This window comes from Phyllobates terribilis, unplaced genomic scaffold (genome assembly GCF_046119375.1).
Source record: "Phyllobates terribilis strain yellow unplaced genomic scaffold, ASM4611937v1 Scaffold_5__5_contigs__length_657084704, whole genome shotgun sequence".
In the NCBI taxonomy this organism is placed as follows: Eukaryota; Metazoa; Chordata; class Amphibia; order Anura; family Dendrobatidae; genus Phyllobates; species Phyllobates terribilis.
Window position 1 is genome coordinate 101218179 of NW_027362765.1, and position 17435 is coordinate 101235613.

General features: G+C 42.6%; 1 protein-coding gene across 2 annotated transcripts in view; it reads left to right on the plus strand.

Annotated features, from left to right (window-relative positions):
• LOC141272200 (CCN family member 5-like) overlaps positions 1 to 17435 on the plus strand; it is a 69924-nt gene that overhangs the window by 25514 nt on the left and 26975 nt on the right. The window lies entirely within an intron of this gene.

Consider the following 17435-nt stretch of genomic DNA (forward strand, 5'->3'; position numbering starts at 1 on the left):
TGGTTCACAGGATTGTGCCATCAGAATCAGGACTATTGACAATTATGCCTAAAAGAAATTGCATCAAACAGTAAGAGGGGGTGATCTGAGCAGACTACAGCCACACAACCCCTTGAAGAAGATGTATCCTTAAACTCTTCAAAGCTCGTAAAGTAAATGGCAATGAGAGTTACAATATCATGTTATGTTTTCCCACAAAATTACACCAAATTACACTTTGCACTGATGAGGGGCCGTGCCCCAAAACACAGTGTCTGAAAATTGAGATTCTAGTTTTTATCCTAAGTCATGTGACAAGGCTTGTTAGAGAGTCGATATTGACTTTTAGGATTGCTACTTCCTATAGAGTTATAATCCTCTTCCTCTCTGATGAGACAATTTGCATATTTCCCAGTGGAGCATTGTGGCTTAAAAGTCTCCTCACCTTGGCATGCTTGATATGTCACTCTCCGCAAGGAGGAACGTTACCCCTTGGATCCCGGTCAGACGCCTCTCACCCAGCCAAACCAGATCTCACACTTTGCACTGATGAGGGGCAGTACCCTGAAACGCAGTGTCTGTAAATTGAGATTCTGGTTCTGGCTTTTTATCCTAAGTCATGTGTCAAGGCTCATTAGAGAGCCGATATTGACTTTTAGGATTGCTACTTCCTATAGGTGGCACTAGAGTTCTAGTCCTCTTCCTCTCTGAAGAGACAATTTGCATATTTAACAAACTGGCATCCTTGTATAGAATTATTATCAAGGGCCGTTCTTTGAGTAATAGTGAGAAAGGCAGATGATTTATTATGTCTAATGTGCTCTTTAACCTTTTTGTTGCAACAACATATTATGAATGTAGTTGGGTTGAATGCAAGCACTGTGCCCTTACCGGTGATATGTTATGTGTTGTTTGAAGGTTAACTGAGGTCACAGATCATATGTGAGGACACTAGAGCCATGTGCTGCACAGGTTTTGGTCCATGTGATGCCATTTTTATCAGAATAAAATGCTCTGTATGAGCAGCAATGTGAAGTATCCACTCAACATCAATAATATGTGGATTTTAGAGTAGATTCTATTAAAATTCTATGTAAAAAAACTTAAAAGAGGTTAATTATGGTCAGTAGGAGTATTTCAGAGAGAAACACTCTGCTAAATTTGTAACACTTGGGTGAATACAGCCATGACCTAAAGTGAGCTACGGCTGTAGACCATGCCACCCTGCCTGTACTGCAACCACCTGTGGTGCACAAAATGTGGCCTAAAAAGTGCTACTATGGATTAAGACAGTGAGGAGAATCTGTGCCCTGCATTGTTGAGTTGTGCTGTGACATTCATTGTTGAGGTCTACTGTGGCCTCCACTTGTGGTTAACATTGCAAACTCCTAGTAGTGAGAAAGTAACTGTAACCTGTACTAAATGTGATATAGTGAGTACTGTGGTGTCAGGCTGTATCCATTAATTGTGGCAACTACCTGCTGAGAAATACTCAGACTGCTGTTACTAGCTGTAAACACCAGGCTCTGTGCCTCCTTTCTCATGTGTAACGATCAGGCTCTGTGCCTCCTTTCTCATGTGTAACTATCAGGCACTGTGCCTCATTTCTCATGTGTAACGATCAGGCTCTGTGCCTCCTTTCTCATGTGTAACTATCAGGCACTGTGCCTCATTTCTCATGTGTAACTGCAAGGCACTGTGCCTCAGTTTTAATGTGTAACCACCAAACTCTGTGTCTCGGTTCTAATGTGCAACCACCAAGCTCTATGTCTCAGTTGTAATGTGTAACCACTAAGCTCTGTGCCTCAGTTTTTATGTGTAACCACCAGGCTGTGTGCCTCAGTTTTCATCTGTAACTGCTAGGTTGTGTCCTTCAGTGCTCATGTGTAACCACCAAGCTCTATGTCTCAGTTGTAATGGGTAACCACTAAGCTCTGTGCCTCAGTTTTTATGTGTAACTACCAGGCAGTGTGCCTCAGTTTTCATCTGTAACTGCTAGGTTGTGTCCTTCAGTGCTCATGTGTAACCACCAAGCTCTGTGCCTCTGTTCTCATGTGTAACTGCCAGGCACTGTGCCTCATTTCTCATATGTAACTGCCAGGCACTGCGCCTCAGTTGTAATGTGTAACCACTAAGCTCTGTGCCTCAGTTTTTATGTGTAACTACCAGGCTGTGTGCCTCAGTTTTCATCTGTAACTGCTAGGTTGTGTCCTCCAGTGCTCATGTGTAACCGCTGAGCTCTGTGCATCAGTTCTCATGGCAGGTTCTATCCTTTTGTTATGAAGTGTAACGACTACTGAGCTCTGTTCCTTAATCCTAAAGTGGCAAAATTCAATATATAATTATCCAGTACTGTAACCACCAAGCTAAATTACCTGTAGTAAAATCTGTTTTACTTTAAATCTGCCATGTCTGTCACTGCCATCTTCGAGTATGGTACTGAGTCCTGAATAAAAGGTCACATGCATAGAAACTAACCTGCTAATAAGGCACCATCAATTATGGTACAGTATGATCTCAGAAGCAGATATCTGCACTTAAAGGGATATTCCCACAAACAAAAGTTCAACAAAAACAATGGCTCTGTCTGACTGCGTACCGAACACTGATCATACCATAGCTCCTGGGCAGGGGAGGAAGCAAAAGACAATACAGATATTACAGCAGGGGATCACAGAGGATTCATTTTGTGAGGTAAAATATTGTTTAACCACTTAGTGACCACCAGACATTTACTTACTGACCTGCCATATAAGAAATCAGCATTCCCCTACAGGTTACCATCCTATAGCTGTCACCTGTACACTATAGCTGACAACTTGCTGCATCAGCCACAATCAGTGATGGCACCGACCATGGCCATTTAACCCCTTAGATTCTGCTATCAATAGTGACTACATCATCTAAATAATTAACACAGGGTGGAGACTCCCTATTTAACCCCATTGGCACCCTGAGATCTTGACCGTGTGGTCCTGATGTTCCCCATGGAAGTTCATGGCCAAATAGCGGCCTTAGAGTCTGCCGGCTATAGTGGCCTTTTCAGATGTTATCAAAATTTAGGTGGTAAAAATAACCACATTCTTGTCATGCCATTTTCCATTACTTCCTGAAAAGAACCAGAAGGGTTAATGAACTACCTGAAAGCAATTTTAAATACGCTGAGGGGTGCGGTTTTTAAAATGGCGTCACTTTGGGTGGTTTCCAACATATAGGAAACCCAAAATCACTTCAAAATTGATTAAGTCCCTATAAAAATAAGTTTTGTAAATTTCCTTGAAAAAAATGAAGAATTGCTGCTACATTTTTTCAAATTCAAGTTTTTTTTTATTTTTTGTGTTTGAAAAAGTACAAGAAAATACAATATACATAGTAAAAGGGGTAACGTAACTATAAATCTATGCATAACTACAGTACATTGGGGGGGTACAGGGAGGGTTCTCCATCAATATCCAGATCAAGCATGTATTTTTTCCATATGAAAGATAGAGAGAGAGGGAGCGGACCACGGCAGACCACCAATCAATAGAGTGTGATTATGATCATTGTTGTGACGACATCACGGATAACTTTAGTTGGGGGCTAGATGGTAGGCGTCAGAGTTTTGGAAATCCATCCAATCCCTCCAAGTCACACAGTATCTATCAACATCAGCCGGTGAGATGGCAATCAGATGCTCCATCCTATTAAGGAGGGAGATCTCCGCAAACCATTCCTCCACAGTGGGTGGGTCTCTGCTTTTCCAGTGTCGTGGAATGACATTCTTAGCCGCCTGTATTAGGTAGCCTATTGATGACCTTTTATAACTACTTTTACTTATTGGTAACATTGATAAAAGGAGGGCTTCTGGCGTATTAGGGATAGTCAAACCAGTTATTTTCTCAATCATGGGAACCACCTTTGCCCAAAATGCATTTATTGCTGCTACATTTTTAAACCTTCTAAAATGCTAAAAAAATAAAATAACACTTTACAAATGGTGCTGATGTAAAGCAGACATGAGGAAAATGTTATTTATTAATGTTTTTTTGTGTGGTATGACTATCTGGATTAAAGGGCTTAAAGGGATAATCATTCAAAGTTTGAAAATTGCAATTTTTAAAACATTTTTAGTAAATTTCAGATATTTTTAGAATTAAACGCAAAGCATATCAACCTAAATTTACCATTATTATAAAGTATCATGTGTCACAAAAAAGGATAAAAAAAATCAGTCTCAAAATCAATGCGATATGTTGAAGCATTCCAGATTTCCAAAAATTGGTTTGGTCACTAAGGGGTTAAAAACAGGCAGTGAAATGTTTTCCCTCACAAAATGAGTCCTCTGCGATCCCCTGCTGTAATATCTGGCTTTTGCTTCTTCCCCTGTCCAGGAGCTGTGGTATGTTCCATACACGTTCAGACAGAACCATTGATTTTAATGAACTTTTGTTCGTGGGAAAACCCCTTTAAAGGAGTGCAGCTCTTGATACTGCTGGCAGCATTAATAGATATTCGCCAGGCATCATTCTCATCATTAATGAAGAGGGGCATTCATGGAAAAAGGTGCCGACCTTCTCTCATCATCACTGTTATGTATTTTTAACAGTTCTTGGGTCCTCAAGGAGACATTAAAGCTGAAGGTAGATCTCCTTCATAGGGGTGCACAAGACTTTCACGAGGATCACTATTTCGGAACAACTGACTGTAACATAGTCTTCTGACTGGAGAATGATTTATGACAGCCAATTTCTGGCCTCACAGAAGATCAGAGGAGACATTACATCAGTATATGCTATAGATCCACCTGAATTTTTCCATTTAAAGAAGAACTCCCATGAAAATGTTTATCCTCTTAGTATAGTGCAATCATCATATTATACAGCACTGTGTGCTTACAATTGCTTATTTTGTTTTTCTACTCATTTTGTCTATGACGTCACGTGATTAAAAACTGAGTAGCTGAATTCTTCTAAGCTCTATGTAGAAACAAGAGGTCAATTTTCCCTGTATGACTCCATCACTCACTGCAAAAGTACCTGGTAGGAGAAGGAGCGGAGCTGCTGGGTCAGTAGTTGAAGAGGGGAATGATTTTTGCTGGGAAAAGAGACTTCCTGTTTCTCCATAGAGCAGAGAAAAGCGAAGAATTTACTTGGTAGAAAGGCAAAATGAGCAATTGTAAGTACACAGTGTTATATATTAGGATGACTACAATATATGAAGAAGATTTAAACTTTAATGGGAGTAGAACTTCTTTAAGGTGGTTTGATATAGGAATGGGACAAGTGGTTGGGAGGTTGCTATATTTTCCCAAGATTCCTTTCATATGCATACTAGACTCCAGAAAGTATATTTCTCATCTAGGGTGAGATATAAGGAATCCATGAAGTCTGGAGGGTTTTAATTCCTGTTTTCAGCCTAGATTTTTATGGAATGAGAAGCAGGTTTGTTAGCGGGGCTTGACTTTCCTTTTTTGACCTGGTGTTATCTATAGCCCTCAGTTAGTCTAGGTATTGGACTGATTCATTACTGGGTTTAGAACGGTGTGCACCTTAGTGGATAAAAATTGTCTGAAGAGTCAGAAGTGAAGTTGGTGCGAATCGATTCACATGTCCCGTTCCATCTGCCAAGACAATGGTTTGTGCCACTGCGTGAGAGAGGGAGTACAGCCTCATACCTGTTGATGTTCACAGCTGTTCTTTTGATTGGTTAGTTTGGCGAAACGCGACATTGTGCTAGGCCAGCTAATCAAGAGAAGAGCCGTGGACGTCAGCAGGTAACAGGCTGTACTCCTCTCATGCAGTGGTCACAGACCATTATCACGGGACTTCACTAATAAATTTGGGAATAAAAACTGGTGCATGTGGTCCGGAGGCCCACATGCACCAGTTAGATAATCGGCCAATTCTGATTGGGTGGCTTGTCCGATTTCAATCTAATATGTATGGTGGCCTTAAATGGTTACTCCCATCTTCCTAAATGGCTATTATTGGATAGTGCTCATAAATATAAGCAGTTTTACAATTTAATGCTTATTACAAATGTTAGCCATTATGAAATATTAAGACTTTTCATCTGTTTATAGCTTATTACCTTGGAGACCGACCACCTCTGCTAGACTGCAGAACATACATAGTGCTTACAAGCTTTTTTCAATTAAGCTCGTAAGCACTATTTAAAGGTGGCCCAGATTGTTGGAGAGCATTACTAACTCCTAATCCTGGCCAGGTTCAGCGCAGTGCTTACAAACTAAACAGCAGCGGTGGTCGGTCTCCTAGGCAATGAGCTGTAAGCAAAAGAAAAATGTAAATATCTTCAAAACGGCTGCAAATTTTAACAAGCAGCAAATTGCAAAAGTGCTTGTTTGTGCAAGCACTATCTTACAATAACCATCTATGAAGCTGGGAATAACTCTTTAACTTATAGGTTCAGAGAGCACCTATAATTTAACTTTATCAAAAGTTAATATTAAAACATTATTTTTTTTTTTCAAAAAAGATCTTATGCTAATTTTTCATCAATATACAATGCACTGAAGAGGAAACACAGAAAAGCTCAGAGGAAGTTGATATGGAGCCACAATGTGGGAGTTCAGCTCCTGACAACATATCAACCAAAACTGAACACCTTTATTTTTCCTGTTAGTGTACAAGGAAGCACATACTAACCACAGCAACGAGACAAGCAAGTAAAATAATCACTGGGTTCCGGTGCAGGCGCTGGCATCCCCGCAGGATATAGGGTCAGCAATATCAGAAGGTCATTCGACACATATATACAGCATAACAAATTTTAATTTCCTTTCTTTTTTTTTTTTACATGATTTTTTGGATGTCCGAGTGCGATTGGTTACTTTATCTATATGTAATCTCGTACTATCGAAAGGGAAGAGTAAGAAACCACTAAGATGTTTACAGCACTATTTTCTTGTATCTGTGACATTAATCTTTGTGCTAAATTATAAAATCTGATCATCGGTTTCAGAAGTTCACCTCCTCTATCATCAACCTTTCACCTACCGCTCAGATAAAATGTTAAACTTGCAGATTTCACCAATTTGTAACTTTTGCAGTAAAGGCGGCATTAACTGGAGTTTCCCTGACTCATGGGAGTTCTTACAACCCCTTTATACCCTAAAAGTGCCCCTGCATACCTCCAAAAGTCATGTAATGCGCAGGCGCAGGCTTCACTTCTATGTCACCAGCTCTCTGGCTGTTCAACAGGGCAAAGTGATTCCAGCCTGCACAAGTCTCTGATTTCACTGCGTAGGTGCGAGACTTTGAGCTCTGTGTGGATGATGTAGAAGATGTCATGCATTTTCATCAGAGGCGGCGCTGAGCGCGCGCTCCGGATTCGCCCATCAGACTGGACGGAGCAATTTTTCATGCAGTGCGGTACATGCATAAAAAACTTTTTCGGAGGTATGCAGCGGCACATATGAGGGTATAAAGGGGTTGTAGGAACCCTGTTTACCTACTTTTAAAGGTAATGGTTATGATTTATAAGGTATAAAACTGGTCATGTGTTCCTTTCAGAATAACGTTTTGAAGACATAAATGTTGCCATTAGACTGCTGTGAATTTCAGCTATCATTTGTCTGGAATTCTTCAGATATAAACTCAGGGCAGCGGCTCGAGTCTGATGTTGTTCTCACTATAAACACCACTCAACATTTTTCTGATTTGCAAAATAACAACATCTATCGGCTTAAACTGTACTTCGAAGGAAAAATGAGACCTTCCCTGAGCTCTGCGATCCTCATGTGCCGAACTTCCATGAAACCTTTCCTTCCAGATCTCAGATGACGCAGACATTTGCCTTCTCCTAATTCACCAACAGGAAGAGGAAGCCATGTTACATATATAGCGGAGCTGCAGTCCGGTCACCGGTCACTAGCTCATATCGCTCTTCCTCCTTTTCCTTATGTTTATGCTTTACCACTTTAAGTTCCAGAAATAAAAGGTGTACTAATTGTCCTACATCTTGGTTGAGACTAATAGAGTTAACAAACTGCTTCATAGTATCGGCACACTAGCAGTTTGTGGCTACTAGACTAGAGCCCGGTGAACCTCCTCCTACATGCTGGCGCCCCCGGAGCCTCTCCTAGTTATCAGGCCTGGCACTACATGATGTGTTCATCATGCCACAACAATGTCGTCACCCCAAACCTACTAATCAGAAGTTGCCGGGGATGCCAGCAGGTAGGAGAAGATTCACAGGGCTCTGATCCGTTGGCCAATGACTACTGATGTAGCCGCTAGACCAGGGTCCTGCAAATCATTTTTCTATGCTTTAGAGCACATGTGGCTCGCGGGACCATGATGTGTGGCTCGCGGATGACTGCCTGTTTGGTGCATTAGCACCAGGTCTAGCATACAGCTATAAAGAGCAGGTCTCCAGATGGTGACGTGTGTGAGTAGCCCCACTCAGAAAAGCAGAACTGGATGAGCATATACCATGTTTTTCCCCAAAAATAAAACCTACCCTGAAAATAATCCCTAGCATGATTTTCCAGGCTTTTTGGAGTATGCTTGAAATATAAGTCCTAGTTATAGTCAGGGTCTGCGTTAAGAGGAGGGAGGGACTGGGCAGTTGTCTCCACTCTCTTAGGGGCCCCCAGCATTTCTATTCTGAGATTATCACCAAAGGTTCTTTAACTGCAGGAAATAGACTGGTATGTACCATATGTGCAGTGTGTGCAGTGTGTGTATATGCATGTGTGTGTGATGATGACATTTGTTTTTCATGAACAACAATCCACATTTATTCTTGAACAAAAAAAAATTAGACATCCCCCGAAAATAAGCCCTAACCCATTTTCAGAGCAGAAAAATAATATAAGACCCTGTCTTATTTTCAGGGAAACACGGTTCTGACCTTGCAGTTGGAGAGATAAATTAACCCCTTTCTGACGTCGGGCGTAATAATACGTACCTGCACCCTGGGCCTATTCGACCAGGTATGTATTATTACGCCCTACCTTAATGCGGCACCGTGGTGATCGCATTAAATTTCCGGCGCTATCTTACCTTAGGGTAGATGGCGTCGTCATCCTGGGGGGGGGGTTCACTGCCCGCCCGCAACCACTATCGCTGTGATTGACTGTTCAATTTTGAACACTCAATCACAGCATTTCTCAGTGTTTCAGGCAATCAGATTGCCTGAAACACTGATGTGCAGCCTAGGATCGGTGCTCTAAGAACACCGACCCTAGGCTGGTGCCTGGCAATGCCAGGCCTGGCCTCAAACCCACTCTGATTGGTGCGATCGACGATGACATCAATTGCACTAATCAGAGCGCGTGACCGCGCCGTGACCGGGCAGTGACAGGCCTGTGACCTGGCTGTCACAGCTCTATGACCCACCTGTGACTGCCGGCCTCGCCCCAGCCCGCTCAGATTGGTGCAAACGACGATGAGATCGATCGCACCAATCAAAAGGCGTGACCACGCTGTAACCTGGCGGTGACCGGCCTGTAACCTGGGACTCACAGTTGCTGAGGATTTGTGCAGGGCGGTCACACTGCTGATCTTCTCTGTGCTGGGCTTTGTGGTGCCACAGAAGCCTCTGTGACACCACAATACCTGCTCCTACTTGCCCCTGCTCCGGTCTGCTGCTGCTTCTTCAAAAAGAAGAGATACGACTTTGGTAAGTACACCTCTGATCTTCTCATCCACCCCAATCCACCTCCCCCACCTCTTCTGCTGCAACAGAAAACATCAGACAGAAGAAGACAAGACAACTGTTCGTAGATTTTTTGATCCCTCCTCATCCACCCCAATCCCCCTCTCCCCCCTTCCTCCCTAGCCACCCCTCTGTTCTGCCACTGAGCGCTGATCAGTACTTGATCACTTGACTTTTTTTTTTCGTGCTTTCTGCATTGGCCGAGCGCTTATTAGTGACCGCAGATCACTGATCCGCACTCGTGCTCGTTGTTTTACACTTTTTTTCCATCCCTTTTTGTATCACCTCCGTGCACACATCCACAAGCCGCCGAGCGTTGATCAGTGACGCAGTCCACTGATCCGCACTCGTGCTCGCTGTTTGCACCACCTCCAGCTGTTCCCTTTTTTTTTTTTTTTTTTGTCATTTTCTTTCAGGAAAAAAAAAAAAAAGTTTACACCAAGCACACTGACACACACACTTAATAAAGTACTGACACGCACACACCACATACATAAATAAAAATGTTATCCCAAACCCGCTATTCAGTGGAGGACGCTTTTCTTGCTTCCAACACTGGCCTCCGACACTGACAGTGAGGGAGAGGATCCCACCTTTTTTATTTTTCTGACTCCTCGTCGTCGTCCTCCTCTTCCTCCTCAAGTGCTGCTGAACCACCACCATGCAGATGCCCCAGGACAGAAGATGAACCGGCACTCCCCATTACTGACCCCGTATGGACCTCGCCCCCGAAAATTATGAGCCTCTGATTCCTGATTTTGTAGAGAATTAGGAATCAAGTTTGACTCCACCGGCCTCACAGAAACAGACTTTTCAAAGTCTTTTTCTCTGAGGATTTTGTAAACCTCATGGTGGGCCAAACTAATTTGTACGCTCAACAATTTTTGGCAGAAAACCACTCATTTTTTAACTGGTCTCCTGTAGAAGCAGTAGAAATTATAAAGTTTTGGGGCCTGGTCCTTCACATGGGGATCCTGAAGAAGCCAGAAGTTTGGCAATACTGGAGTGTTGACGTTTTATATAACACTCTAGTGTTTCGAATGGTCATGACCCGGACACGCTTTGAGGCCATCCACAAGTTCTTGCATTACATCAATAATGCATGATGTCCTGCATGTGATGACCCAAACTTTGATAGTCTTTTCAAAGTTTGGCCGGTCATCTAGCATTTCAACAACAAGTTTACTGAAGTGTACGTGCCCCTAAGGGACATCTGCGTAGATGAGTCCCTAATTCATTTTAAGGGGAGGCTTGGATTCCGGCAGTACCTGCCCAGTAAGAGGGCCTGGTACGGAATTAAGCTGTATAAACTGTGTGAGAGTATGTCAGGGTACACTCACAAGTGTAGAGTTTATGAAGGGAAGGACTGATTGAACCCCTTGAATGCCCTCCTGCTCTGGGAGTGAGTGTGAAAATTGTGTGGGATTTGGTGCACCCACTGCTGGATAAAGGATATCACCTCTACGTGGCTAACTTTTATACCAGCATCCCTCTCTTCAAGTCCCTCTCTGCGCAAGGTACCGCAGCCTGTGGTACTGTCCGCAAAAATCAGAGAGGCCTCCCGAAGACGCTAATTGGGCAGATGCTCAGAAGGGATGTCTTTCTTTTGACCACCATACATGGTGATGGCAGCACCCCATGCGCTGTACGAGGTTCCTCTACACAGGTCATCAGACCAGACTGTGTAGTGGAGTACAACAAGTACATGGGGGGAGTTGATCTCTCTGGTCAAGTCCTCCAGCTGTACAGTGCTTTGAGAAAGGCTAAGGTGTGGTACAAGGAGCTGGCTGTGCACATCATACAGATGGCAATGCACAACACTTTTCTTCTATCACGATGTGTAGGCCAGACTTCTACGTCGTACCTTCAATTCCAGAAGGTAGTGATCAAGGCCCTGATATTTGGCAGTGCTGACAGAGCGGGCCCCAGTACTTCCAGAACTGAAGGACCTCAAATTGTACCAGGCCAGAATTTCCCGGGGGAGCTCCCTCAAAGCGGAAAAAAAGATAAGTCGCAAAAGAAGTGCCAAGTGTGTTACAAAAGGGGAATACGCAAGGACACCATTAATCAATGTGACTCCTGCCCCGACAAACCTGGCCTGTGCATGAAAGAATGCTTCAGAAGGTACCATACTTCCTTGCACGGCTAAATTAATTTCTGACGTATGACTACCTGACAAACACTACACAACTGACTTATGACAACCTGACGAACACTAGACAACTGACGTAGGAAAAACCTGACGAGCACTACACCACTGATGTATGACACTATATTATAAAATTCACATATCAGAAATCAGTAAATCAGTTCCAAAAAGGGGGCACTTGTTGGGGCATTTTCACTGTTTAGGCACATCAGATTTTTAGGTCCACTTTCTCCTGTTACCCTTGTGGAAATATTTTTTTTTGGGCTAAAATAACATTTTTGTGGAAAAAATGTGATTTTTTTTTATTTTCACAAATCAACGTTATAATTTTCTATGAAGCACCTGGGGGTTCAAGGTGCTCACCACACATCTAGATAAATTCATTGGGGGGGGGGGTCTAGTTTCCAAAACGGGGGCACTTGTTGGGCATTTTCACTGTTTAGGCACATCAGGGGCTATGCAAACGCGACATGACGCCCACAGACCATTCCTTCAAAGTCTGCATTCCAAAGCGTCACTTCTACCCTTCTGAGCCCTGACGTGTGCCCAAACTCAGGAAAAATTGCACAACAACTTTTGGGGTCCAATTTCTCCTGTTACCGTTGTGAAAATAAAAAAAATTGCGGTTAAAAGATAGTTTTTGTGGGAAAAAAATTATATTTTATCTACGTTATAAACTTTTGCGAAACACTTGGGGATTCAAAGTGCTCACCACACATCTAAATAAGTTCCTTAAGGGGTCTAGTTTCCAAAATAGGGTCACTTGTGGGGGGTTTCCACTGTTTAGGCACATCAGGGGCTCTCCAAAAGCAACACGACGTCTGCTGTCAATTCCAGCGAGTTTTGCGTTGCAAACGTCAAAGGGTGCTCCTTCCCTTCCGAGCCCTGCCATGCCCCCAAACAATGGCTTTCCCCCACATATGGGATATCAGCGTACTCAGGAGAAACTGCACAACAACTTTTGGGGTCCAATTTCTCCTGTTACCCTTGTGAAAATAAAAAAATTGCGGCTAAATGATTGATTTTGTGAAAAAAAAAAGTTTTGTTTTTTTCACGGCTCTACGTTATAAACTATTGCGAAACACTTGGGAGTTCAAAGTGCTCACCACACTAATAAATAAGTTCCTTAAGAGGTCTTTCCTCCACATATGGGATATTAGCGTACTCAGGAGAAATTGTACAACAACTTTTGGGGTCCAATTTCTCCTGTTACCTTTGTGAAAATGAAAAAATTGGGGTCCAAAGTAAAATTTTAGTGAAAAAAAAATGTTCATTTTTTTCTTTCACATTCGATTAATTTCTGTGAAGCACCTGAAGGGTTAATAAACTTCTTGATTGTGGTTTTGAGCACCTTGAGGGGTGCAGTTTTTAGAATGGTGTCACTTTTGGGTATTTTCTGTCATAAAGACCCCTCAACGTGACTTTAAATATGATATGGTCCCTAAAAAAAATGGTTGTAAATTTTGTTGTAAAAATGAGAAATCGCCGGTCAACTTTTAACCCTTAAAGCTCCCTAACAAAAAAAAAATTTGGTTCCAAAATTGTGCTGATGTAAAGTAGACATGTGGGAAATGTTATTGATTAACTATTTTGTGTGACATATCTCTCTGATTTAAGGGCATAAAAATTCAAAGTTTGAAAATTGCGAAATTTTTAAAATTTTCTCCAAATTTCCAATTTTTTCACAGATTAATGCAAGTGATATCGAAGAAATTTTACCACAATCATGAAGTGCAATATGTCACGAAAAAACAATCTCAGAATCAGTGGGATCTCAGAATCAGTGGGATCCGTTGAAGCGTTTCAGAGTAATTACTTCATAAAGTGACACTGGTCAGAATTTGTAAAAATTGGCCAGGTCATGAAGGTGCAAACCACCCTCGGAGGTAAAGGGGTTAAAAAGAATCTCTCCCAACGTTTTTGCCACCTAATCTGAGAGCAGCATAATGTAGACACAGGGACCCTGATTCGAGTGATGTGTCACTTACTTAGCCTCTTAGTGTAATTTTAATAAAATCACTGTTTTATCAGCAGGAGATTATCACTAGAGGAATAGAAAACCTGCAGCCAGATAGTCCTCCATATTCATGAGCTCTGTATAACCCTGATTGGCAGTTTTATGTCTACATTGTAAATGGGCAGAAAGCTGCCAATCAGTGGTGTGGGAAGGTTTATACAGAGCTCAACATTCAGAGAACTATTGAATCAAAGGCAGGTAAAATAATGAATATCAAAATAACAGCAAGCAGCCCACTAAGTGATACCACTGGAATCAGGGTGTCTGCCCCTACATCATGCTGCTCTCAGATGAGATAGCAAAAAGCTGGTGATAGTTTCCCTTTAAGTGCTTGACATAGGATGATAGTGCCAGATAGAGGGGTGCTTGAAGCTGGATGTGATACTGATAATGATGATGAGGTGGTAGCCTGTGGATGCAAGTATACGGTCACAGTGTGTGTGATTTCTGTGGGGAAGCTTTGGATGTCATACTGAAAATGGGGGCTCTGGGTATATCTACAGTGGGGAGGTGGGAGCTGGATGTCACTATTCGAAGGGGTGGCAGTTCTGGATGTGGCTCATGAACCTCTTTCAAAAATAATTGTGGCTCTCAAAGTAAGAAAAGTTGGGACCGCTGCTCTAGAGACTAACTTATAAATAATAAAATATAAAGAACGTAGTACTAATACGCGTAGTACGAATGTACTTTTATAACTAATAAAAAATAAAGTCCTATTGTTCGTATGGGCTCTGTGTAATAGATAACACTTACGTTTTCCACTGAGGGCCTCATCTGATACTCTGTCCCTTTCTCAGAGGCAGGCACACAGTCAAGCTCAGAATCCGGATTCTTTCTTAACAAAACCATTTTTTTTACTGTAAACCGTCAGTTCAGTTTTTGGTCTCAGATACAGCACATTGGGTACAGCAGACACATTTTCAGCTTTCTTCAATACCCCTTCACTCTTAAATATTTGTTCCCCAGGTATGATGTACCGCAGCTTTCCAGAACCAAGTTCTGCTTCCTATAGGGATGTCCCCGTCCGTTTTCCCTTCTTGGGAAGTGAGTAAGGCTGGCTCCTCCATGCCTTCTCCGGGCCATAGACCCTGGATGTTTAGGGAAGTTTCCTTGCAGTTTACTGCTTCTTTTTCCATAGTGCTGCTTCTCTCTTTCTCTGCCTCTTGCTATATTACTGTCGACCTTCAGCCCACTGGCCCTGAACTTTTCCACTCCTCTCAGCTTTCCCTCCTGCACATACTTTAACGTTAGCCAACAACTACATCTCTGACTGACTGACTTAAAGTGAAAAAACATTGCTCTTCTCTGGCCAAAACTCCTCCCCCTTTTGACTGGACCAATCACCAACTTTCCTTTGGTTGCTGTGCAAACTTCCCTGTTACTACCCCACTACAGTCACTAAACCTTCTATATCTAAGGTGCCCCCAACTAAATCTTCCCTTCCTAAATTAATCCCTAAGTCCTAGGCTTTACCTATGTCCTATACTTAACCTTATATGTTACACATAAAGAATATTATACATTAATCACATTAACTGTACAAATTAGTGCCTATAATATTCTATGGAGTTTCACATTTTACAATACTCATACAACACAATAAAATCATGTTCTAACACATATTCACACACAGTTACCACAATGACAGCTCCTGTCACACCCTTACACAGACACAAAGACAAGTTTCCATTCTCTGTTCAGGTAGGGATGCTTTTCACAGGCAACGACATTTCCCGTGAAAAGGTCTGATTGAAGATATAGGAAATCGTTTATTGCCCGTTTACTTTCACTTTTACGCAAAAATAATCAAAAGATTGTGCAATCGTTGGCTTCTTCTCCTCTTGCACAGTTTACATTATTACAGCCCATTCCCTGTTTATCCACTATTATATGAGTACTGTACAGTAATAATGCATTACTAGAACACTACATGGTAATATTATTTGCATAACGTCAGGGCCATATTTGCCACTAGGCACTGGAGGTCCTGTACCTAGGGCGGCAGACCAGTGTGAAAGAGAAATAACAACCCTGGTATCTTTGTGGAGGGGCTTGTTGGAGGTTTCCTTCATTCATTTGTATTCAAGCCTTTAAGACACAAATACAAATAAAGATGCAAGAACGTTGTATCATCAGGGCGAGAGATGCACAAATCATCTAGTTGCCCCAATGTGCAGCGTCGTGATCGCGCTACTGATGTTGCTGCAGTGCAATGAGGTCACCTTATCACACTGCTGATGTCGCTGCAGGTCTGCAAAGGCGGCGAAGACACGGGAGCCAGGAGATTCTAAGCTCTTTGTAGTGGGACTGAAGATACAAGGAACTTTTACTATAGACGGGTGAGAGTGGGTTGTTCATTATTCAGTGTGAGGAACAGTGTGGGATCACAGTATGGGCGAGGGACAGTATACATAAGGAGGGATAGTGTGAGAATACTATATAGGAGGGGGACAGTATACAGAAGGAGGCATAGTAAACAGTACGTAGAGGGTGCAGCATGGGGAGACAGTGTGAAGAGGGCACAGTATGGAAAAGGGACAGTGTGGGATCACAGTATGGAAGGGTGGCAGTATACATAAGGAGGGATAGTGTGAGGGAACTATATAGGAGGGGACAGTATAAAGAAGGAGGTATAGTATACGGTACAGAGAGGGTGCAGCATGGGGAGACAGTGTGAAGAGGGCACAGTATGGGATCACAGTATGGAAGGGGGGCAGTATACATAAGGAGGGATAGTGTGAGGACACTATATAGGAGGGGACAGTATACAGAAGGAGGTATAGTATACGGTACAGAGAGGGTGCAGCATGGGGGGACAGTGTGAAGAGGGCACAGTATGGAAAAGGGACAGTGTGGGATCAGAGTATGGAAGGGGGGCAGTATACATAAGGAGGGATAGTGTGAGGGTACTATATAGGAAGGGGACAGTATACTGAAGGAGGCATAGTATACAGTACGTAGAGGGTGCAGCATGGGGAGACAGTGTGAAGAGGGCACAGTATGGAAAAGGGACAGTGTGGGATCACAGTATGGAAGGGGGGCAGTATATATAAGGAGGGATAGTGTGAGGGCACTATATAGGAGGGGACAGTATACAGAAGGAGGTATAGTATACGGTACAGAGAGTGTGCAGCATGGGGGGACAGTGTGAAGAGGGCACAGTATGGAAAAGGGACAGTGTGGGATCAGAGTATGGAAGGGGGGCAGTATACATAAGGAGGGATAGTGTGAGGGCACTATATAGGAGGGGACAGTATACAGAAGGAGGTATAGTATACGGTACAGAGAGGGTGCAGCATGGGGAGACAGTGTGAAGAGGGCACAGTATGGAAAAACGGTTGTTATATGTATCTTTATGTATCTAAAAGCAGTATCACTGTGGGAAATATGTTATTATCACCTTATAAAGAGAGCATTCACGTAGTGTATTTTGTTATTTACCATGAGTAAGAATGCTTTTTCTTCAAAACACGTTGGTTTCCCTTTCGTTTTCAATCTCTTTTTACGTATATTTTTATATAATAAAGAAGGAATTACCGTACCTTTTATCTGGAGTGCTGGACTACCTGCAGTTTATCTGCATGACCTGTTTGTGGGAAGCCAGCCCTTGGTTATACACCAAGGATC